Source organism: Delphinus delphis, chromosome 9, assembly GCF_949987515.2.
Source record: "Delphinus delphis chromosome 9, mDelDel1.2, whole genome shotgun sequence".
Lineage (NCBI taxonomy): Eukaryota > Metazoa > Chordata > Mammalia > Artiodactyla > Delphinidae > Delphinus > Delphinus delphis.
The window spans coordinates 67,653,937-67,678,495 of NC_082691.1; the positions used below are offsets into that span (position 1 = coordinate 67,653,937).

At 36.9% G+C, this 24,559-nt stretch overlaps 1 protein-coding gene and 1 non-coding gene across 19 annotated transcripts in view; one reads left to right on the top strand and one right to left on the bottom strand.

Annotated features, from left to right (window-relative positions):
- DNAJB9 (DnaJ heat shock protein family (Hsp40) member B9) overlaps positions 1-24,559 on the top strand; it is a 707,453-nt gene that overhangs the window by 237,647 nt on the left and 445,247 nt on the right. For all 18 annotated transcript variants that reach the window (XR_011246618.1, XR_011246616.1, XR_011246608.1 and 15 more), the window contains one exon: positions 13,636-13,814. The gene's annotated coding sequence lies outside the window, so the exon portion shown is untranslated. The remainder of the gene's footprint in view (positions 1-13,635; positions 13,815-24,559) is intronic.
- Positions 17,859-17,965, bottom strand: LOC132431410 (U6 spliceosomal RNA). Its single transcript, XR_009520717.1, has one exon. It is a non-coding gene; the product is annotated as a U6 spliceosomal RNA (small nuclear RNA).

The window sequence follows — 24,559 nt, forward strand, 5'->3', positions numbered from 1 at the left end:
GTGTTTACAGTCTCTGCTCAGTAACCTTTGGAATGCAGAATTAGTCTTGTTGACAGAATCAAATACCAAGGATGCCTGCTGCAAGCCATGGGTACATATATGTCCAGTGAGTTGCAGTTTTTCCCCCATGGAATTGTTCAGGTCACCTGATTGGTCTTTGGCTTCTGTTTCTCTGGCTAGGTCTTCCCTGAGTCCTTGCCATGTCCTTCTGACAGGAAGAATCCACTCAGCTCTCTGTCCCCTGACTACTGAAGGTACTCTTGGAATCTGCTCAACTTCAACCAACATGTGCTCTGAATTTCTGCTGCAATACTCCATTTGTTGGCTTGGACTGCAGTTCCTGCCTGCATCAAGTGTGAGTCTACCTAGCACTGGCATGTTGAACATCAGACCAAGAGTCATCTTCAGTAGCCAGTGCTACACCTGGGTTGGTGGCTTTCAAATCCACTACCTATTCTTTTCTGTCCTGGTTTCTTCCTCCTCACAACCAGCTAGCACCTCTTTGGTCCTCAAATGCCTCTTAGCTGAGCCTACCCTGTGGCTGCCTGAGTTCTTGATAAATGATTCATGCTTGGAGATGCATCCATTTTGCGGTGGTTTAACATCCTTGATGGGTTAGTGTTTCAGTATCTACTGAAACTGAAAAAACTCTCATTTGTCATGTTTTAAAACGAATAATTATTGATCTCTCTTCTGTCAAGAGATTTTGCTTTCTTTCCATTTTTTAAGAAGTGGCAAATTTAAACAGGGAAGGAAGACTTTATTCAAGGCTGTTGCAATAGGGGAGAGAGACCAGAACTCAGTTTTAGCTCAGCTCCACTAAAAGCAAAGGGTGTGAGGGTTTTTAAACACTGAGGTGAGTGGAAGAACACAGGCCATCTGTGTTTGTTAATTGGGCTTTACCCAAAGGAAAAGTAAACTTTCTGTGTCTTTGTGACAGGAGGCAGTTTTAAAACTTGGAGCAAGTTTGGCACACTACGGTTAGTCTCCTACTTTCCCACAGAAACAGGAAGATGGGGCACTGTTTCCCCTGATGTTTACACTTCAAAGAGATGGCTCCCAGGCCCTTGAGAAAGAGATCCCTGCATTTAAAACCATTAAGAGCCTTTTCAAAATATTTACATACATTTCAGTGGGGCAGGGAAAGAATTTACAATGAAAAGTTTTCTAAAGTAAATGCTGTAAGAAAAGGAGGTCAGGAAGAAACCTATCTAAAGTTTAGTTGAGCTGAGGAGACCACTAAGGTAGTCTAGTTGGCTTCCTTCCCTCCCCTCTCCCACCCCCCCCTCCTCCCCTCTGCTCCCTTTCCTTCTTTCCTTCCTCTTTCTGTTTTTTCTTTTTCTGTTCTTAGCCCTTGTCTATTACCTCCTTCCCCCCCCCCGCCCCCCACCAAGGGGGTATTTATTTAACATTTAATGATAAGTTTATTTTATTTTAACTTTCTCCTATCTTTACCTTGTGACTTTTCAAAGTTGTTTGTGTATTACAGTAACAGTGCAAAAGAAGTGTGAAAAATATTTTACACATCCTCAGCTTGCTTGTTCATCACAATAATAATTTTCATGTCATGTTTTAGGAAAATAGTTATTTCTTATCATGGACAAACTTTATAGATGTGGATGTATCACAAAACTATCTTCTCAGAGAAAATCACCCAGACTTGTGGATTTCTTGGACCTTACACTTCTTATACTATCTCACTTTGAGAACCATTTCTGTAGAGCAAAACATATTTTTTGTTAAATATATAGTTATTTAAAACAGCTAAAACATACATGTGTTCAGTTACTTATTTGTCCCTCATTTGTCCGCTCATCGGACAGGAACTGATCATCCACTACTCTTCATTAGGCTTCTTCTATAACTTGACCTTTATCCCACATTCTTTGTTGTTGTTGTTGTTTTCTTTTGAAACATCTCTTGTCCTAAGGGAGCTTTGCATGTCCTGGTTGTTTCACAGCCCTGCAGCTTTACTGCCTTCCTTTGTGTAACTGGAACTCCATTTTCAGGTAGTCCTTTCATTTTTATGCAGGTTTCCTAGATCTAGGAATGCTTTCAAATTATGCCCAATTAAATACTGTATATTAGATTTACTTTGTTAAAGTTGTCTTTTTCATTTTTATTTTGTAGAACATCAGTTCACTTATTGTAATTTTTTGTCTGATTCTGTAAAATTTTTTCATTGCTTATTAGGTAGAAAACTCCCTGCATTTCTCCATGTTTTCAAGCTGTGAACTCTATAATATGAGCTACGAATTGGCAAATTTGCCACATTTTAAAATTTCTAATCTATAACCTGTCAAATTAATTTTTGTCACTAATTCTCAGTTTTCAGAGAAATTGTTTTCTCCATGTTAATATATGTTATGTGAATATACTTGAATATAATATTCCTTATATGAATTTACTATTCATTTTATGACTATGCTATTCCTTAAATACTGATTAATGAGTGCTAGGAAATATGAAAAATGTTGCTAAAGACATACCTAATTAGTGAACCAGTTTTATGAATATCTTTGTGAAGGCATCCAACTTTAAATTGCATGCTTTCAACGCCGGTGTACCAAGCACTGTTTCTGGTAATAGGAATACAGGAGTGAATCAAAGAAGAAAGTTTTTGCCTTGTAGAGTTTACTCTGTGTACCTTTTGGAGTGAAGTAGACAATACACCAATAACAAATTGTGTAGTATCTTTCTCATTCTTTCTGAAAACATTTTGTGTATGACTTACTTTTTTAGATCTTGCCTGAAATCTTAAGTGATGAAAAATATGAAATAATTGAAACCTGTAATGGGAAGGAAACTAGAACTTTATGAAATCCTCATGGAGTGCATCATCTATTGGGGTCATCAAAGAATGACATTTTCTAGAAGTCAGTTGCATTCTTTGACCACTAAGGATGTTTTATTTCTGATGAATGACCGCATGAATAACTAGTTATTAAGTTCATTCACATTAGAACTACTTCATGCATTTAATTGAAAAAGTGAAGCTGGAAGGAATTACTTTTTAAACAAAAGAACATATTATTAGATAATGTTAATTCTGTGTGAGTATAGCTACCAGTTGCCTCATACTGTAGCATTTATTACTCTTGTCATACTTATTTCTTTTATTTCCTTCTGGATATTCTGACTTTTCTCCTTGAACCCCTTTCAGCCTTCTGATGTTTCATCTAATTTCTAAGTTCTGTTATATTATTATTTTCTTCCCTTCATATTTGCTTCTGAGGCTTAGTTCCTGTGTTTTCTTTTGATGTAAAGAATAATAATAGGCTGTCGGTTGAATATTTTTCAGGCTTATTAATATTTATTATGCCTTTTGTTACCACTTTTTTTAGTTGTTCCTTAGAATTTACTTTTGTAGCTGCCTTCTAGCAGGCATAGAAAGAGATAGCATAGTTACCCAGGCTTTAAAGTGAGGACAAGTGGATGGGAGAAAAACAGCAATAAAAATATTACTAGATAGGATCATTACATTTTTTCATAATTTATTCCTATTACTCTACAATATCAAGACTATTAAAAGCCATGTTAAAGTGAAAAAAAGATTTAAAGATAATCCTAAATTATCAGAAATAACATTAAGAGAAACAGATCTTTATAGTGAGGATTGACTCAGAACATGGCATTGTTATTTGAAGGAGATTGTCAAGGAAGAGAGCAACATCCTTTGAGAACAAGGGGAGATTAAAGAGCAAGCTTGGCCCAGAGGAGGGAAATATTAGGGACTAATGTCACTCATCAGTTGATGTAGGACACTACAAGTGTGCTTCAGGTTTCTTGAAAATAGTTACTGTAAAAAATTAGATAATAAATGATAAATGTGAGGAAGGCATACATCCAAGATGACATTACTGAGAAAAATCATTCTGACATCACTCTATAGATATTTGTTTAGATAGAACAAATAATATCGATAGATGGAGCAGATGTTACTGCTTCTGAAGGAAAATTTCCAAGATACTTTAGTTGGACTTAATGCCTGACTTTGTTTTGAGAAACAGTGATGAAAACTTAGGTTTAACTTAATGTATATTTAAATAAAAGTGTCTCATGTTTTCAGATAAAGAAGAAATATCTGAGAAATGTTATATATTTTGCATTTTCTCTCAATATTCTTTGATTTAGTCACTCATCCATTCATTCAGTCATTTGTTGTGTCCCTATTATGTGCCAGACACTGAAAGAAATGACTCAAGACTAAGACATTGACAAAACAGTAGTAAGCCTAAAGAACTTACTCTAGAATGAATTGGGATTTTCTAAATGGCAAAGTATTTAGTAATATTCTAGAGCTAAGTTATTTTAAGAAAACCTCGTCTAAATGTTTAGTAAAGGAAATGATATTAGTGTCGACATTTAATCATATGCTGCTTTGATGATTATCTTTATAATCCCTATATGCTCTGTTCAGTTAAGCTGTAGACTCCTTAACAATAAGAATCATGTTATACACTTTGTAAAAAAAATACATGGTACACTTTCTGGGACGCAGTAAAGGTCAACATCTGTTTTAAGTAAACAAGTCCAAGCTCTGGACATATATCTGGTTAGCAAACAAGTTGTCACTTAGTCCTTTTCAACAGGTATAGCAATTGTTGATTTGCCTTTTTCCCAGAAACATCACTGAAATTTTATAGAACGTAAATGTATCCTTAATTCTGTAGAAGCCTTCTGTACTCTAACCCACAAACAGGGTGAAAGCACTGCAATTTAAAAAGAAAACACACTATAAGAATTATCTTAATAGTTAAATCAAAGTCTTGATCTTACGTCTTTAAATCACTGTAGGCAAGAGTATAATAAAGTTAAAGGGGACTAGATTGAAGAGTTTAAAACTATAAACTTTAACCCAAAGACTTAGGGAGAATAAAATACTAAAAACAAGTATGTATTTTTAAGTATATTTAAGGATACAAATATTTTCCGTATTATCTCCAGATTTCACAACTCCTCACTGATTTTCTCCTAATGTTAATTTATGGAGACAAAATGTAAATGGCTTTAAAAATAACAAGATTTTAAAGATGATAATAAAATATTCTCATGTTTGCTCCAGTACAGAGATATTTTTGCTGATAAAAGGGGTGATTTACCGTGAGATGATTTTCAGTCTTTGTTAATTTATAGAATAAATGATATGACTTTTACAGTCTTTCAGACTTTCATTTATCCGCCCAAGAAGCTAATGAAAGTTTGCCTAAAGTCTCCCATATTAAATGGACAGATTTAAACTTTTCTCATGTTAATATAAATTAGATGACTTTTGTCCTTGCCTGAAGTGACAGTGTCAATGTCTGAAGCTTACATCTTTCCTGACTATCAGCTAATTAGAATGCAGGACAGCTTTAAAGGTCTCATCTCTAATCTGTCATTCCAGATTACATCCACTGTTAGCACTCCTGTCAGTCACCACAGGGCCCCCAAACCTATGATAAGCATGATTTCCATGAGAATCAACAGTAGGAGGTAAAAAAGCCACCTTTTTATATTTCAGAATTAAAGTAAATCTGATAATCTTACTCCTGTAAAGTCCTCAATCCATGGCTGCTGAACAGATACTATCTTCCTTAGAACCGAAAGATTGTCAGAGAAGCACTCTTACTGTTTCTTGTTTACGTAAAGTGCAGAACTAGGGATTGTGTGTTTTGGAGAGAAGTAGTTTTTTTATTAGGGATTTCTCCTGAGTCCTGAGAATATATTGACTTTATTTATGGCCCTCCTATCTAGCTCTTGACTCTACCTCTCTCATCCTGACTTTTCCAAGTCCTCATCAGAAGGGCAAGTGACACAAGACAAGGTTTCTTCTCTTTCTCTCCATCTCACCCCTACCTTCCCCCATTGACCTCCCTCCAAATTTTATACACTGCACCCTCAGTTTTCCTGATAACCTTGAGCCTTTTCATTGATTTTGTCTACCATCTTCTTATTTAACTGGAATTTATTAGTAAGTCTCGGTCGTTAGTGAAGCTTATTTGAAAAGCTTCCCTCCAAAACTTTGATTGGGACTGCTCATTCTTTCACTTCCCTGTGTCTCAGAAACTAGGGTCAGTATTTTCCAGAGTTTTACTTCCAAAACGTGAACAGAAGCCTATCTGCCCTTCACATTCCCTGGGTTATATCACCTTTCAGTAGTCTCTAGGTCTTTCCTCTTCAGAGGCATTAAAGAATTAATACTTGGCTGTCAGTGTTCCTCTGGACTCAAACTGTCCTCATTCTATGTGATTTAAATGTCTATAGGGAGGACCCACCAAACTCTCCAAACACTCTTCAAACAACATTTACTGCCACTTGATTTCCACCACTCATGACCAGGACAACTCCCTGGGCCCCGTCATCCTCTAACACTGATCTATTTCAGAAAACCGAAATCCTTGAATTCCCACAGCTTTGTTTCTTGCCACGGTTCTGTGCCTTTTGTATCTGCGTTTTGACATCCTCAAGATCTCTAGGTTCTCTGGCTACTCATAATGAGTTTGGTAGAACAGCAGTGGCATTGGCTTCACTTGGGAGCCCCTCCCCAAATTTACTCCACAATTTAACAAGGTCCCCAGGTGCTTCATATGCACATACCAGTTTAAAAAGACCTGCTCTACCACTTACAGATTTTCCTCAGAACAGTATGGTACTGGCATAAAAACAGGCACATAGATCAGTCGAACAGAATCGAAAGCCTAGATAGAAACCCTCACATACATAGTCAACTAATTTTTGAAAGGGTTCCCAAAACACACAATGGGTACATTACTATGAACTAAACTGTAGTCTTTATTTGGATTTCCCTAGTTTTTACACTACCACCCTTTTTTGTTCCAGGATCCCATCTAGGATATGACATTGCATTTAGTTATATGGTGTTTCCTTAGTTATCCCTGAGATGTGACAGTTTCTCAGTCTTCTTGTTTTGTTTTGGACAGTTTTGAGGGGTACTGCTCAATTATTTTGTGTAGACTATCCCTCAGTTTGGGTTTGTCTGATGTTTTTTCATGATTAGACTAAAGTCTTGGGCTTGAGGGAAGAATACCAATGTTTTATTTATCTTTATATGCTCATTGCTAACCACATACTAGCTAGTTTTCAATACCCATTTACTCAAAGAAAGAAGGCATACAAAGCTGCCAGCACCTTATTTCTTTCCTTGCCAGCTAGGTGCTAGTTATAGGATGCTATTTTCTATTTTATACAAAAATAGACATTTTAACTTCAATTGATTTCCTTTGTTGACTGAAAAGAGAGCGTTGTCCAAGGCTTAGACTATAGAAAAGGGCCTTTGAGTTTCAGAGAATGTTTTAGCAGCTGCTTGTTGAGATGGTCATGTTAACTATACCATCACTAGATAGTTTAGTTCATGACAAGCAGCTATGCAAAGGGAAGGACATATTGTAAGCTCTCCCATGATGGCTCTTTCTGGTGCTCCCACTTCCCTTGCCATGCTATGCTCCAGATTCCTAGTGTTTTCTGTCCTTTACTGACATGCTCCTTAACTACTCTTCTAAACATTTCTCCCTGTGTCCCCACTTTCATCTCCTTCACAAACTCTCTTAACTCCCCAAACTGGAATTTCTTTAACACACTCTATTAGGAGGAAAGTCATTTGCTTTTCTCGCTAATGATTGTATGATACCTTAGAATTTTAGCAGCAGCACTTTCCTCTACACTCTCATTTGATCCTACTTCAAAGGGCTATTATTATTCCCTTTTTTTTTTTTATTTTCCGGTACGCTGGCCTCTCACTGTTGCGGCCTCTCCCGTTGCGGAGCACGGGCTCCGGACACACAGGCTCAGCGGCCATGGCTCGCGGGCCCAGCCCCTCCGCGGCATGTGGGATCTTCCCGGACCGGGGCACGAACCCGTGTCCCTTACATCGGCAGGTGGACTCTCAACCACTGCGCCACCAGGGAAGCCTCTTATTCCCTTTTTTAAATAAGCAAATTGAAATTCACAGAACTTATGATTTCCCTAATATTTCCAAGATACAGTAGAGTTGGGCATAGAATGCTGGCTTGATTTAAAATCTTGTATACTTCTCAACTCAGAGAAACCAGATCCTGATGACATCATCTGAATCCTGGAAAAGTAGTATCTAAATTAAAATTAACTAGGAATACCTCAGTTATAATAGCCAATATTTTTTCAGGAGGTACTTTAAGTCACATTTCTGTTTGCTGAGGAGAAAATTGCAACAAAAATATTCTGATCAGATGTAGCCTTTATAGGTTTTGATTTTGTGGTTGGTCAGTATTCACAAGTGTGGTTTATAAAGTGTCTGAATGGATATGTCGGTGTGCTTAGTGTAGAAGAGGAAAAGACAGAAGCATTGTCATGTATTTCATTGTCTTTGCAACAGAAAAGAATCAACCATGAAATGAAAGTGTTCTTTTTAAAGTGTTGCTGTGTTCATATTTTTCTTGAGTGCTTTGTTTTGTTTTTAAAACCAGCTTAAGAAGTTGAATATAAATATAATGCTTTAGGCATATTAAAAAATACTTTTTTTTAAAACACATACTGATCACCACTGAAATTAAGGCTTTCAGGAACAAGCAATACAAGCCAGTTCCTGACTTTTTCTCCCTCATTGTAACTGACAATATTCCTAGTGGCCCATTTGTGTCTCCCTGAACAGCTGGAGAGGATATTGGTAAGAGTCCCAGCAAAATGGTAGTAAGATTCATAAGGAAAGCCTTTTGATTCCTAAACAGCTTAGCTCACGTACAGAATTTCTCACTCTACTCATTACAGCAGAAAGGCTGAATCAATACAGTGGTAGCCTGGTAGATAACCCTAGGGTTTTGGCTAAAAATTGCCCTCAGCATGAGGTCTATATGGCTTGATTAATCTAAGTAATTCAGAAGTAAACCAGCCTCTCTGAAGTTTATTGAGTTTGTTTTGCTTTATTTGTTTTCAGAGGGAGGGGAATTTGCAGCCTAATCTTCAAAGAGAAATATTTTGTTTGATAGAGGTTTTACTCTATACAACAAGAAGTTAACATGTGTTTTTGGATTTTAAATCAATTCTGATATTTTCATAAGCTTAAATTGACTCTAGGAATGTCCATAGGTAACAGGAGGAGGTCAGATTTTGAGTAGCACTGTTGTCCTCCATGACCTCCCTTGTGTAAGTGATCTTCCTGCTTTGGCTACCCAAGCAGTCTTCTCTAAAAGCCTGGCAAGTCATGGTTTTTTGTTGGAACTGATGTTCTTAATTCTCATTCTTTCAAGTCTCACTGCAAAACAAACCCTATGTTCATTTATTTTGTAGAATAGAATTCACAACCGATACAGCCCTTATACTCAAATTCGAACAGGTTTTAAAATAGTATTTGTAGTGAAATACCATAGATGTGAAAGTTCCAAAGTATCATTTTAAAATGCTGCCCATACACATTGATTTTGTAAGAATAAATTAAAATAGGCAATAAAACAAACTAAAATTTCAGTTTTTAATATTCTTAAATGTCATCAACTAAACAAAAATGATTTAAGCACAAATTTAACAAGCAAACTGAATAAATGCTACTAAAAACATGATGTGGTATAGTAGAAAGCCCAGCAGTTTTGAACTCAAATCGATGTCCTTTCAAATATCAGCATTTTTACTTCCTGGCCCTGTTTCCTTCCAGAAATTAAATTTATGTGAATAAGATTTCCTATATGAAAAAATGAAGATGATGATACATATCAGCGAGGTTGTCATGAGATTCAGAGTATGTGTAAAATGTGTGACACATCTAAGGACTGAAAAAATGTGATTCTTATTATTACAGTGATTTTTAATACTTTCATTTCATGGTTTTACCTTGTGACTGAAATTGTGTTAATTAACCCTGTTACATATACCATCAAGTGAATTCCTAACACCCTTGCCCATAAATATATTTATAACAATACAAAGAATAGAAACATATCAATAGAATGAAGATTTTTACACTAAAGAATAAGAGCATATGAGCATACTAACAGCAAAATACTTAGTAGGAGTTAAGAAGCCGACAAAATATAATTACACACATTTTCGTGATCTGTCGCAGTCTTTGTCACAAGTGAATTTTTATAGAGAAACTCAGTCTATTTCCATGATAGGTCCCGTGGCAGGCATGGCCTTCCCTGTAGGATACTCCTTCATTCATGTTAATATAAATAGACATTCAAGACAAATCAGTATTTTTTGGTAGTTTGAGTTGATTGCTTTTAATAACTATTTTTAGCCAAATTTTTTCCACTTTTGAAGATAATTTTTTTTTAATAAGAATTGTTTCTGTTTTTGTTTTTTTTTTCTGGCTGCGTGATGTGGAATGCAGGATCTTAGTTCCCCAGCCAGAGATTGAACCCGTGCCCCTGCAGTGGAAGTGCAGTCTTTACCACTAGACTGCCAAGGAAGTCCCCTTTAATAAGAATTTTGATTGGCTGTCAGTGCATTCCCTTCCAGATGAGTTCATAGAACACCACACCCACCACACCTGATACAGAGAGCAGTTCTGTATCAGAAGTCAGTGGGATAGCCACCATGAGGGTACCATCATAATGACTACATGAATTTGCCCATAACTATTTATATTTCCTGCAGAGACTTTTGGAATTATTACTCTGGGACACAGAGTGTTAAACTCAGTTAAACTCAGGCAAGGTGATGCCAGCTTTGCTTGGGTTGTAACTTTTGTCTGATGAGTTCTCAGTGGACATGGTGTTAGTAGTGAATCCAAATTTTGGTATGTTTATTTAAAAAGCCCATTCCTATCAAATATTTTTTACCTTTTCTTCAGGTTAATTTTTTTCAGTATTCTTACAATATTTTAAAACTCAATTTCTAAGCCTTTAATTAGCTTTGTGTTTCTCTGAGCCTTTCATGATTTTTGACCCAGAGAACGTCTACTCTGAGGAAATTTAAAAGTCCCTGAACCTAGTCTTTGCTCTCTGCCTATCTGTCTTCTCAAGGCTTGTTTTGGGTTCTTCTGGCCCTTTTGCCTTTCACTTCTAAATCAATTTCCTGTACAGGTTTGTGTTTTTTTTGGTTCTTGGAGAGCATTATGTTTGAGTCAAGGTATTACCAGATAAGGCTAAATTCATAGATAACTCAGGTTTCTTGAACATTCAAGGGGATGCAGCAGGCATGAGGAGAGTGGTGGTTGTTCACCTGTGGGGTTTCTCAGGAAGCACACCTGGTCTGCTGATTTACAGTACTGATCCAGAGCTGGGTACTCCATTCTACAAAGAATTTCACCTTTGCTAAGGGAAAAGGGACCATTTTACTTTTATAAATACAGCTTAAGATAGTACACATAAACTAGTATTTTGTTCTCACAGGGTACTCAAAGGTATGCAGTATTTTTCAGGCTTAATTTGAGAATAGTCAAGGTGGGTGATGTATTTAACAGTAAATTCTACACTTTTTCTTATCTACTCTTTTCATTTTACCTCCTCAGAAACCTACAATGTCTTCCTCTTTCTCCATATCATTTTCTGTCTTTCTAATCTCTCTTCCATTACCCCAGAGGCAGCTTCTCAACTCCCTACCTTTGAACATCATTGTTGATTCAAAATTTAAATTTTTTAAAGAAAGTTCTAATACATTTCCATTTGTTTGGGTTACTCCTCTGATGGGCATGCTTAGATTTTTGGAAGGCACAAACCATGTTCTTTTGTACCTTCAAAATATATCCAGAATCCAACCAGCTCTCACTACCTTCATTGCTATCGTCCTAGCCGCCATCATCTCTCTCCTGGATAATTGCAATTACCGTTAATAGGTCCCCTGACTTTTATGATACCTGCCCCATCACTGTCATTCTCTATACAGCAGGCAATATGAACCTTCTAAAAGATAAACCAGATCCCGTTATTCCTCTGCTCACAATCCTCCAATGGTGTTCCATTTCAGTTGAGTAAATGCAAAAGTCCATATAATTGCTTACAATGCCCTTCATCATCTTGCTTCTCTCTGACACCATTTACTACCCCCTCCCATGTTCTCTCCACCTCAGCCACACTGGTCTGTTTATCTTAACCAAGCACATCAGGTGCTGTCCTGCCTTGAAGTCTTTGCATTGCTGTCCCTTCTGCCTAGGTATCTGTAGAACTCATTCCATTACCTCTCCCGGGTTTCTGTACAAATATCAGTGAGGTCTTCCCAGACAACTCTAAGTAAAAAGGACAGCACTCACTGCACTTCCTAGCCCCATCCTTGCTTAATTTTTTCCCCACAAAATTTTCACCAAATGACATACTATATGTTTTCCTTTTTTTCCCCCTTTCTCCCATAGAATGTAAGCTCCATGAGAGCAGGGTTATTTGTTTTGTTCACTGCTATAGCAAAGCACCTCACACGTAGAGGCAGTTGATGAATACCTATTAAATAGATGGATCAATTTGTAGATAAATGCCTATCATGTTAATATTCTAACTAAAAGGCATTGGGTGAGATAGTGTTGGGCAATGAGGAAGAGTCAGACATTTCTTACAAAATTTTTGATTAGTAATGACAGCGAGAGTCACAATTTTTTAAGAATGGACATGTTATGATCTTCTATGTTTAGATGTTTAAAATGTAATGGGTTACATATTTTGATCTTTAGACAATTTCTAAGGACAAGCTTTTTCATCCAAACAACTAGTTACCAAAATAAATGTAGAATCACAAGAACTCTAAGCTGTTTCTCTATTTGTGGTTATTTAGGTCAATTAAAAAATCGTCTCAAATGTATAGACACCAAGGGGGAAAGTGGCGGGGGGTGGTGGTGGTGGGATGAATTGGGAGATTGGGATTGACATATATACACTAATATGTATAAAATAGATAACTGATAAGAACCTGCTGTAAAAAAAATAAATAAAATTCAAAAATTCAAAAAAAAAAAAAAAGGTCTCAATAGCATGAATGCTTTAAAAATTTCCAGAGAATGGAAATCAGTTTACTGAAGTATAACTTAACTATTTTCCCAGCTCCTAATGAGAATAAAACATGGGCGTTTGGGGGTCTTTCTAGTCCTAAGTCAGAGGGATTACTTGGGGAAGTAATTGTTGGTCCTGTGAGGTCACTGAGTTTTAAGAACATATCGGGATTGGATACAGTGATGATGATGATAATAAAATAACAATATCTAATAGCTAATACTTATTGAAGCTCACCATGTACAGGCACTGTTCTAAGTGATTGCTTGTATGAATGTACTTGATCTTTACAATAACCCTGTAAATCAGGTATTATTTCCATATTACGAATGAAAAAACTCAAGTTTGAAGAGGTTAGATAACTAGCCAAAGTCACACAGAAAACATATATGGCAAAGATGGAATCTGAATGCGTGGATTCAGAGTCCTCTCTTTCTTGACCCCCATGCTATATTGTGCCAATCTCCTACCTGGAGCATAAGTAGAACTCCAAAAAAGTGTGTGTGCATGCTCATGTGTGTGTGTGCGTGCGAGGGAGGGCGTATGCACACTTGCTTGTGCATGTGTGCACGTGTGTATATGAGTTGATAATGGTGATAGTACTCTGTTAATGTTGAAAGTGAAGGTGATACAGCTCTGAAGAGAGTGAAGGTGAGAAAATAAGCACCATTGTTAAGCTTTATGCATGTTACATTATCAGCATAGCAACTTGTACAAGGGAACATTTTCACTTCTTTTTTAATAGATGAGCTATCAGAGGATCAGAGAAACAAGAGCCTCACCCTTGGATAAGGCCTTGTCCAGGCAGTGGCAGCGAGACTGGGAGGAAAAATCTCACCCTGCTCCTCAGGGGTAAAGCTGACAGCTCTCCTGGAGGTATACAGGAAGGCATTCTGGCTTCCGTGCGGAGATCCTCTGTACAAGGTATGTGTGTGTTCCCTTTGTGGTTGGGAAGGGACATCAGCCAAGGGAAGACATTGGGTCAGTCTAGGGCTATGTAGTCTAAGGCTAGAGTTGCCAAGTATTGCATGGGAAATACTTATACTGAAAATTATTTGTTGTTTTTTGAAACTCAGATTTAACTGGGTGGGTGTTCTGTTTTTTGCTCAATCTCCCAACTCTACCTGTGGCATCTAAACCCCTGTCAGAAGTGCTGAGCCAAAAAAAAAAAAGTGCTGAGCAGATCACAAGAGCAGAGAGGGGCACTGCCTTAGACTTCGTGAATCCCCATACAGATTCATCAACTGTTCATTTATTCATACATCATTGACAGAACCATGACTACCTACCAGGGTCAGGCAGCATGCTAGGTTCTGAATGAGACTTGTGAATGTTCACTCCCAGGGTTTACAGTGTCTAGTACAGAGGTTCTCAAATTTTAGCATATATTAAGATCACTTGGGAAGCTTGTTTAAAAAATTCCCTAGAGATTATAACTCTAAGAGTAAAACCCCGGAATTTGTGTTCTTAATGAACACTCCAGGTGATCTTGAGGTAGGTGGTTCCAGGAGCAAACTTTGATAAGTACTGGTCTAGTAGATGGAAGGAGACTTCATCCAGAAATTACAAGTATTAATAAGAAATACTCCTCAGTCAGACTTATATACTGGTACATTGTGTGATTTGAGTTTCTCTAAGGTATTAATGCAGATTATAGAGTGTTTTATTCTCCACATTACTTTTTTTAAATGAAAGTGTCTTCTGGTAAGATATAACTAAGTGTGCTAGCAAGTGGGAATTGGCTCTTGAAAAGAGAGATTGTCCCCAGATTTCTGATCAGAGCCTCAAGTCAAGTGAAGTACGACATTCTTATAAAGTAGCTTAGACCTCTTGAGCCACAGTCAGTTCTACACCATGGTTATACGTGAAAGCCTTGTTTCTGGAAGGAAAAGTTTCACTGTTTCATCATGTTAAAGCATGTTAAAGCAAGGACCTGTACCTACACTTTTTCAAACCAGTTTTTTATTTCAACATAGTGTTTGTGGTACTGATAGGGTATGTGCAGGCATTTCTGTATTTGTTGTTGAACACCCTGACTGCCGAATCTTCTATACAAAGTCAAGTCAAAGCAGTGAGCATTCTGGGAGGAATACCAACAACACCAAAGCCTTGTTGTTATAAAAACATGAATCAAAAGCTCAGCATCTTGCTGAGACAGCAATTGTCTTAACCTTGCTATACTCTTGAGATGGTAATACGAGGTCTTATCAGTATGGTTGATATGGCTCTCAAAGGAAGGATGAGGGTCAAAAATGGCTGGAATTTATCATGGAGAATATTGCTTTGTGGGATATCCAGCTATAGAATTGTGACTACCTATTAAATCCTCTATGAAGTAAGAAATCTATGGTCCACTGCCTGCAGGATAAGAGAAGGGGAAGGAGGTGGAATCAAAAGTGAAATAAAACTGGTCAAATGAGATGAAAGTCTGCTTTCTTAATTTTCAGCCATAGGCATCAGTGTTTGAGATTACCCCTTAGGCAGCTTCTGATTGAGTGGGGATAGTTCCATGACATGGAAGATTAAAGGTTTTCTGGGTGACTGTATTTTAAATGATGAAATCTTTTCAAAGAGATTTTATTTTTGTAATCAAGTCTAGGCTGTGTTCATGTGAAAGCAAGTTATAAGTGACCCAGATGATTAATAGCATTTAAATAAGTATATAGAATAAAGCTACTGTGATCTATAGTTTCTATTTTTTTTTTCAATTTGGGCTTTTTTTTAATGAAGTTCTTTTTTTTTTTAAGACTTATTATTTATTTATTTATTTGTTTTATTTATTTTTTTGGCTGCGTCGGGTCTCAGTTGCGGCACACGGGATCTTCGTTGAGGCATGCAGGATCTTCTGTTGCGGCACTCAGGCTCTTCATTGTGGTGCATGGGCTTCTCTCTAGTTGTGGCGTGTGGGTTTTCTCTTCTCTAGTTGTGGCACGCGGGCTCCAGAGCGCGTGGGCTCTGTAGTTTGCGGCACGCAGGCTCTCAAGTTGAGGCATGTGAGCTCAGTAGTTGTGGCGCACAGGCTTAGTTGCCCTGCAGCATGTGAGATCTTAGTTCCCTGACCAGAGATCGAACTTGGGTCGTCTGCATTGTAAGGTGGATTCTTTACCACTGGACCACCAGCGAAGTCCCTCAATTTAAGCTTTATATCTAGAAAGAAGTTTCTTAGAAAATTGTTAGAAAGAAATCAAACCAAGACTGATACCAAGAAGACAGCTTTCTTTAGGAATTGTCATTAGTGTTCAGTTCCAACCTCATGTCCTCCAGGAGGAAGGGCAATATGCAGAGTGTGCAAAAGCCTGGGCTTTGAAGTGAGAAAGACCTGGACATGAATCACAACATTGTCACTTCGAAGTTGTGAGACCTTGAGCGAGTTACTTACCTCTCTGTGCCTTGGTTTTTTTTTTTTTTTTTTTTTTTTTGCGGTACACGGGCCTCTCACTGTTGTGGCCTCTCCCGTTGTGGAGCACAGGCTCCGGACGCTCAGGCTCAGCGGCCATGGCTCACGGACCCAGCCGCTCCGCGGCATGTGGGATCTTCCTGGACTGGGGCAGGAACCCGTGTCCCATGCATTGGCAGGCGGACTCTCAACCACTGCGCCACCAGGGAAGCCCTGTGCCTTGGTTTTATTAGCTATAAAATGCAGCTAAGATCAGTACTTGCTTCATAAAGTCTTTGTGAGGATGAAATGAGATATGTAAAATGCTCTCTACAGTGCCTGGCACATGGTATGTACTCTGTAAATATTAGCAGTGGAGAATTTGAGACTCCCCCCAAAATTGCACCTCTCTTTTCCTACCCAGGTTGTGAATAATTGGGAATTTTAGAAAAAGAAAAGAAACAAGAAAATATCACCTTATTAGTTACAGAGAAAGGTTGGAGAACGCAGTTTAGTTTGAAAGATAAATTGGTCTGCTAAATGTACCCCAGAATTAGTAGACTCACCCTACCTGTTATAGCAGTACCACCTGGGCCAGCCTTCCCAAGGAAAGAGAAAGAAGAGCAGAACATGCTTGTCCCTACAGGAAGCTCTTTTTCAAGAATGGCAGAACTGGATTGAGCATGTCCAGATATTCTTTTCAAAGTAAACAGAGACATCGTTCTATATCACCAGGGCCTGAGTGATTAAAAGGTCAGAAGTGAGGGGATGTGTTAGATAAAAGTTTTCTCCATGAAAGCAAAGACTGAGGAGAAGATGTTCCTGTCTAACATAAAAATGTTATCAACATCATCAATGATTCATTTCCATTATACTTCATTTAATTCAATATTACCTCCTAACTTTATGTTTTCAAATCATACCATAGCTGTATTAGTTTCCAACCACAAACTTAGTAGCTAAGACAATGTAAATTTTTTTTCATACAGTCCGGAGGTCAGAAGTCCATAAACTAAAGTCAGGGTATTGGCATGGCTGATTTTTCTGGAGACTCTGAGGGGAGAATCATTTCTTTGCCTTTTTCAGCTGGTAGAGGACACCTGCTTGTGGTTCTTTCTTTGCATCATTCCAACCTCTTGCTTCCGTCCTCATATCTCTTACTACTCTCTTGCACCTACCCATATAATCCAGGATAATCTCCTATTTCAGAATTATCAATCACATGGGCAAACTCCCTTCTGCCATGTTAAGTAATAAAGTCAAAGGTTTCAGGGATTAGGATGTTAACATTTTGGGAGAGTCGATATTCAGCCTATCACAATGACATTTTTTTTTAACATCGTTATTGGAGTATAATTGCTTTACAATGTTGCGTTAGTTTCTGCTGTATAACAAAGTGAATCAGATATACGTACACATATATCCTCATATCCCTCCCTCTTGCATCTCCCTCCCACCCTCCCTATCCCAACCCTCTAGGTGATCACAAAGCACAGAGCTGATCTCCCTGTGCTATGCAGCTGCTTCCCACTAGCTATCTATTTTATATTTGGTAGTGTATATATGTCAATGCCACTCTCTCACTTCGTCCCAAAAATACGGAACGCTTCACGAATTTGCGTGTCATCCTTGAGCAGGGGCCGTGCTAATCTTCTCTGTATCGTTCCAATTTTAGCATATGTGCTGCCGAAGCGAGCACCACAGTGACATTTTGATTATTTCATTTTGCCTTGTAGCTATTTTTCTTGTTTCTGTGTACAGTATTCTTTTTAATTTCCTGAGTCAGGTTGTAAGTTCCTCAAGGATAGATATCAAATCTTCCATGTTTTTATATGTTTACTACTTCATTATATTGTGTGTTTAAAGTAAAACAATGCTCATAATAGGCACTCAGTAAAGCCTACTGATTTAAATACTCTTGAATCACACAGTCTTTAGAATGGAGACACGGGTCTGGTCTACGTATGTTCCAGGAGAAACAATCTTAGCTTTGACTTTGGATTCTACGAACATTCAGACTCCATAAGAGACAATGTAGACTGAAGCATTAGAATGTAACTTGTTTTCCAGAATTCTCACTGTTGGACTGTAGACAGGCTTTGGGACAGTCAGTTAAGTGTTAAGATTTACCGGAAATCCGTGGGATTGCTTCGGCCACACTCCCCTTCCTTCTGATAAAGATGAGAAACATTGCGATTCTTGTGAGTGGATGTGAAAACTTACCCTGCACAATTTAACTGGCTCTCCCCATTAAACTTTGGAGGGAGGAGGATTATTATACAATGGAATTTGTTTCTGATTTTTGCTGCAGTAGTTAATAAGAAGTGTACTGTGACTTGAAATGAATATGGACACAAAATAATTCTCTCAGACATAGGTACATCTCAAATGCATGGTTGTTCATCACTTACGGGTTGAATTAGAAAATTATGGAGACCAATATGTAATTTTAAGGTATTCAATTTACGTTAACAGATATCTAAATGAACCACAGAATTATCTCTGAGACATATAGCCCAATTCATACTCATAATTTTAAAAGTTAGCAATGCTACGTAGTAGCCTTGCATATAATATTTTGGTACATAATTAAGACAAAAGATTATCTTTGTGCTTAGCCCTCAAAATTTGCAATTGACCTTTTGTACCTGACCCGTGCTACCTTCATATCTTTCCTCTCCCTCCTTGAGTTTTCCTCTCTAGAATGGTAGAATCTGAATTGCAGAACTGGAAAGAACCCTAGAGGCCATCTTGTCAATTTGGATATTTTACAACTGAGACCATAGTTCTCAAAACATTAATTGACTTGCTTAAGGTCACACAGCTATTGGCAGAGCTTTATTAAAAACTCAGTCCTCCTAATTCTCTGTAAAGATTTTCCCCCCTCTACTTAGGTAAGATAATATAGAAGTATAGAGGAATAAGAGAAATAATCTAGTAGTAAAGCAATGGAGGGTGAGAGGATTCTGGAAATACTGTGGCTTGAAGGAGACACAGTTCTCAGTCAACTACTTTCTAGAGCTTATCATCTGTTAGAGCAAGAGGAAGAAGGATGTGTCTGCCTTGGGGATGAAAATAAGGCCAACGTGAAGGAAATCACAAAAAGAAAAAAGAAAAAGGAAAAAGAAAGCAGGCGTGGCAATAGTAGAAACTATGTTAATAATAGGAAAAGAGGTATGTAAAGTTGAAAGTAGTAATCAATATAGGGGAATCTTGCAATAATAAAGTGATAAATTGAACAAACAGTTTATGAAGAATCTGAAAACCACACAATGAAAACACCCAAAGACCACATAATAGCTAAATATAAAAAGATATATCTATTAGATGTGCAAGGATAAATTACAAAACTACAGTTATAATGGGATACCTTAAAATACCCATTTTTAGAATTATACGAGATTATAAGGGAATTGAATAATGATATCAACACATTTTCTTGTATAGAGAGAGCAAGACAAAAAGAAGAATTCAGAAACATATATCTCTTGAATGGAGAATATAAAATTTTTTTCCATGTCTATGGAAACGTCACAAAAATAGATGTGTAATTGACCACAAAGCAGATCTTGACAAAATTTTAAAAGCAAGATTTTTACAGACTACTCTCTCTGACCATGTTAAAATAAGAGATAATGAAATAGTGATTTTCTTTTTTCCTCCAACCCCCAACCTACTTGGAAATTAAGAATGCACTCCTGGTTAGCCCATGGACCAAAGACCATATGAAAACTGAAATTACAAACTATCTTAAAAACAGTAAAAAAAAATGATGAATATCAAAACCTACAGGACAGCAAAAACTCAGAGAGAAAATTTATAGCCTAAATTCCTTTGATAAGTGGTAAAATAAAAGGGAAAGAGGATGGAAGATATTTGAAACTCCAAAGAAAATTATTGATTTCCAAGCAAAGTAAACATACCAAAATTGATAAAGAAGTACAGACCTAGAGTAAAACAATTATGAGTGAAGAAGTGAAAAAGGTGATTAGTTATATCATTAAAAAAAGCATTATGAACCCTTGCACATTGCTGGTGGAAATACGAAATGATGCAGGCACTAAGGAAAGGAGTGATGGTTCCTCAAATAATTAGACATAAACCAAATGATTCAGCAATCTCACTTCTAGGTATATACCCCCAAGAAATGAAAACAGGAGCTCAGAAAGATAGTTGCATACCAATGTTCATAGCAGCATTATTCATAATAGCCAAAAGGTGAAAACAACCCCAAATCCATCAACAGATCAATGAATAAACTAACTTGGTATATACATACAATGGAATATTATTCAGCCTTGAAAAGGAATGAAGTTCTGATTCATGCTTCAACATGGATGAACCCTGAAAACATTATGCTAAGTTAAATAAGTCAGACATAAAAGATGTATATTGTATGATTCCACTTATATGAAGTACCTAGAATAGGCAAATTCATAGGGACAGAAAGTAAAATAGAGGTTATCAGGGGTTGGAGAAAGGGTAGGATATGGAGTTATTGTTTAATGGGTACAGAGTTTCTGTTTGTGATGATAAGTTTCTGGAAATGGATAGTGGCAGTGGTTGACTAACATTGTCGATGTACTTAGCGCCACTGAATTGTACATTTAAAAGCGGTTAAAATGATAAATTTTGTTATGTATATTTTTATCACATTAAGAAAAATGTATCATGACCAGTTATTTTCCTGAGTTCTAACTAATCTCAAAAGAACAGCTAAGGCTTCCCTGGTGGCACAGTGGTTGAGAGTCCGCCTGCCGATGCAGGGGACACGGGTTCATGCCCCGGTCTGGGAAGATCCCACATGCCGCGGAGCAGCTGGGCCTGTGAGCCATGGCCGCTGAGCCTGCAAGTCCGGAGCCTGTGCTCCGCAACGGGAGAAGGCCACAACAGTGAGAGGCCCGCGTACAGCAAAAAAGAACAGCTATTTCTCGTATTACTTAATTTACACAATAAAAAGATGGAAATTTCATCAAATCATTTTTGAAGACAGCACAACTTTAATACCCAAATTTGGCAAAAGTATTTCAAAATCAAAAACTATAAACCAATTACACATATGAATTTAGATACACTAACATTAAAAAATTTCACATAAAATCTGGCTTTGTATTAAAAGAAGATTTATTAAGACCAACTAGAATTTATCCAGAAATGCAAAGGTGGTTCAATATCAGAAAAATCTTATTGTAATTTGTCTAATCAACAAACTAAAAGAGGAAAAAAACCTTATCATTTTAAGAGAAGCTGAAAGCATATTAGATAAAATTTCGAAGGATACCCTAGGGTAAAATATGAATAGAGTGAAATTACTTTTAAAACCTTGAAATCATGTCAATTGAAATCAGGAACTAGATGGAAATGCTCATTATTGCTGTTAATACTCAACAGTTTTGCAGTTATAACAAATGTTATAACATGGATCATTTGATAAAGTGCTGGAAAGGAAGAGATTAAATCATCTCTTTTTTACTGATGGATATGATTATATATTTAAAAATGCCAAGAATTCTAACACAAGAATGGTATGAAGAAAATAATTGTGTAGATAAACAAGTAGAAGATGAAATAGAGTAAAGGAATAGATTTTCTCTCAGTTAACAAAACCTAAAAGTAAAAATAGGGGAAAATCCATTAAAATAACAGTACAAGCATAAAATGTTTAGAAATACATTTACCAAGAGTAGAATTTTACAAAAACACTTATAAAATCTTTGAGTTATACAAAATAATATTTTAAAAAAATGGAAAAGACACAATATTCTTGGAGGGTGAGATACAATAAAAATCTCAGTTCTGTTAAAATTAAAATAAGAATTCATTGCAGTTTTAATTAGACTCTAGAGAATTTTATTTTGAGAGGGATTTCATAAAATAATCCAATATGAAATAGTAAATGCCTGAGAATATTCATGAAAAATATAAAGAAGAGCTGGGATAAACTACCTACCTTATCATCATTAGAAATACAATAGCCATTGTAATAAAGATCAATGTGACGTTGTGCTAAAACTAGGAAACTAGATAAAAATTGGTTAAATGATTCCAGTGTATATGAGAGTTCAATATATGATAAAGTTAGTAGTATTTCAATTCAGTGAGTAAAGGATGAATAATCAACCTAGGAGATGAAGGAACAAAGAATAGAGATAAATATTTCATAGAAGATAAAATCCAAATGGCCAATGAACATTTGAGAAGATGCTCAAAATTACTGGTAGTGAGAGAAATGCAAATTAAATAAAAATCAGTGTTATTTACACCCATCAGAATGGCAAAAATGTGGAAAGAATGATAACAGTTATTGCTGGTTGTAATATGAGGAAGTGGGTACTTTCATATATTGGTAGACAAATGGAATTTTGCAGTCTTTTGGGAAAGCAATCTGGTACCAACTTATTGAAATGAAAAATACATGCATTCTTGATCCGTAGTCCTACTGCTGGGAATTTATAGTAATACAAATTACTATATAGTTGTATATAGTAATAAAATCACCAGCTTATAAAATTGCATGTACAAGGATTATGTACTACAGAATTTTTCAGTTGGGTAAAAATACAGAAAGTTGGAAATATAATAAATGCCCATGAATAGGGAAAGCTTGAAATAAATATTGGTTTGTCCACATTGTGGAATATAATGCTACTATGCATCCATTAAAAATAATAAAAAATAATAAAAGCTAGAACTATACTAGTTAATTTAGAGCAATGTACTCAAGGCATTTTTTAAAGAGAAAAGTAAGATACATAGGAGTGTGTATAGTATGATACAAATTTTATAATCAATTTCAAACTCCTTATCAATGCAGATATATGTGTACATGCTTGTATGTATGTGTGTGTGTGTGTAATTACATGAGCCTGAAATAAAGCATGGAGGTACAAACACAGGGTTGTTAACATGGGTTACCAGATCGACTGGAAGAAAAGTCAGTAAATCTGGATGAGTTGGAGAGAATTGTTGGGAAGAGGTGAAATTGGAAGGAAGCAGAAAGGGAGGGGTAGATAATTAGCTTTTTCTTTATACATCTTCGTAAGTTTTATTTATTGCAGCAAGCATGTGTTAATCCATAGTTTGAAAAAAAATATATAAAAGGAACCTTTAAAATATTGTTTAGATTAAATTCTCTTTGATATTGTAGTTAGTTGAATGGTGGCCTCCCTAAAGATATGTCTACTCAGACCATGTGAATGTGATCTTATTTGGAAGAACCATCATTGCAGATGTAATTAATTTAAAGCTCTCCAGATGTTCTCATCTGGATTAGGGTGGACCCTAAATTCATGACAAGTGTTTTCATAAAAGAAGAGAAAGATAGAAGATGTGAAGAAGAGAAGGCCATGTGAAAGCTGACGCAGGAATTGGACTGAGAGCCACAAGCCAAGGAATTCCAAGAGCCACCAGACGCTGAAAGAGGCAAGGAACAGAATCTCCCTAAAGCTGCTGGAGGGAGTCCAGCCCTACTGACACTTGATTTTGGCCTTCTGGCCTCTGTAATTGTGAGAAAATACATTTCTGTTGTTTTAAGCTACTAAGTTTGTGGTAATTTGTTATAGCAGCCCAAGGAAATTAATACAGATACTAAACCTTTATTTCAGTGGAATTTTTCTGTGAATTCCAATATGTAAAAGAGTTAGTCAGAACTGTTCTGGCTCTTGGATAGGATGTCCTGCCCCACCTGCCCCATCTCTGTGTCACCACAGAGACACAAGGCCTGCTAGAGCACAGCTGGAGCACCACTGATTTAGCCCAAACCCCTTTCTGTACAGATGAGAAGAGTGAGGCTTGAAGAGTGCCCCCACCTTTTGACAAGCTAAGCAAACTCAGGCAACTTTATACCCCTTTCTTAATTTCTCCCTTGGAAGGCCTGGGATCGTTGTGAGTTCTTTATCACAGTTGGGTATAGTTCAGTCAACTCTTCTCTCAGCAGGACATTGATAATGGCATTTTTTTCACTTTTCACAAATGCATTTTGCTACCACACAATCACTTTTGTAAAGTTTTATTAACTTTTTTCCTGTTTCCTTTGGAAAGAATTTTGCATAACCCACGAGTTTCTTGCTGTAGATGCCTAGATATGCATCTTTCGCTGGAAGTATGTATCCCTGATAAATTCTTAATTCTGTGTCTCTGATTCATCATATGACTACACTAAGCTGAGAATTCCCCTCACATCCTGCATGCAAAAAGCCCAGGACGGAAAAATGCTTGAGAAGGCAGGGCATTAGGGGTGCAGAAAGAATGAGTGCACCCTGTGTGAAATCAGGGAAGAGGGAAAAAAGTGCTG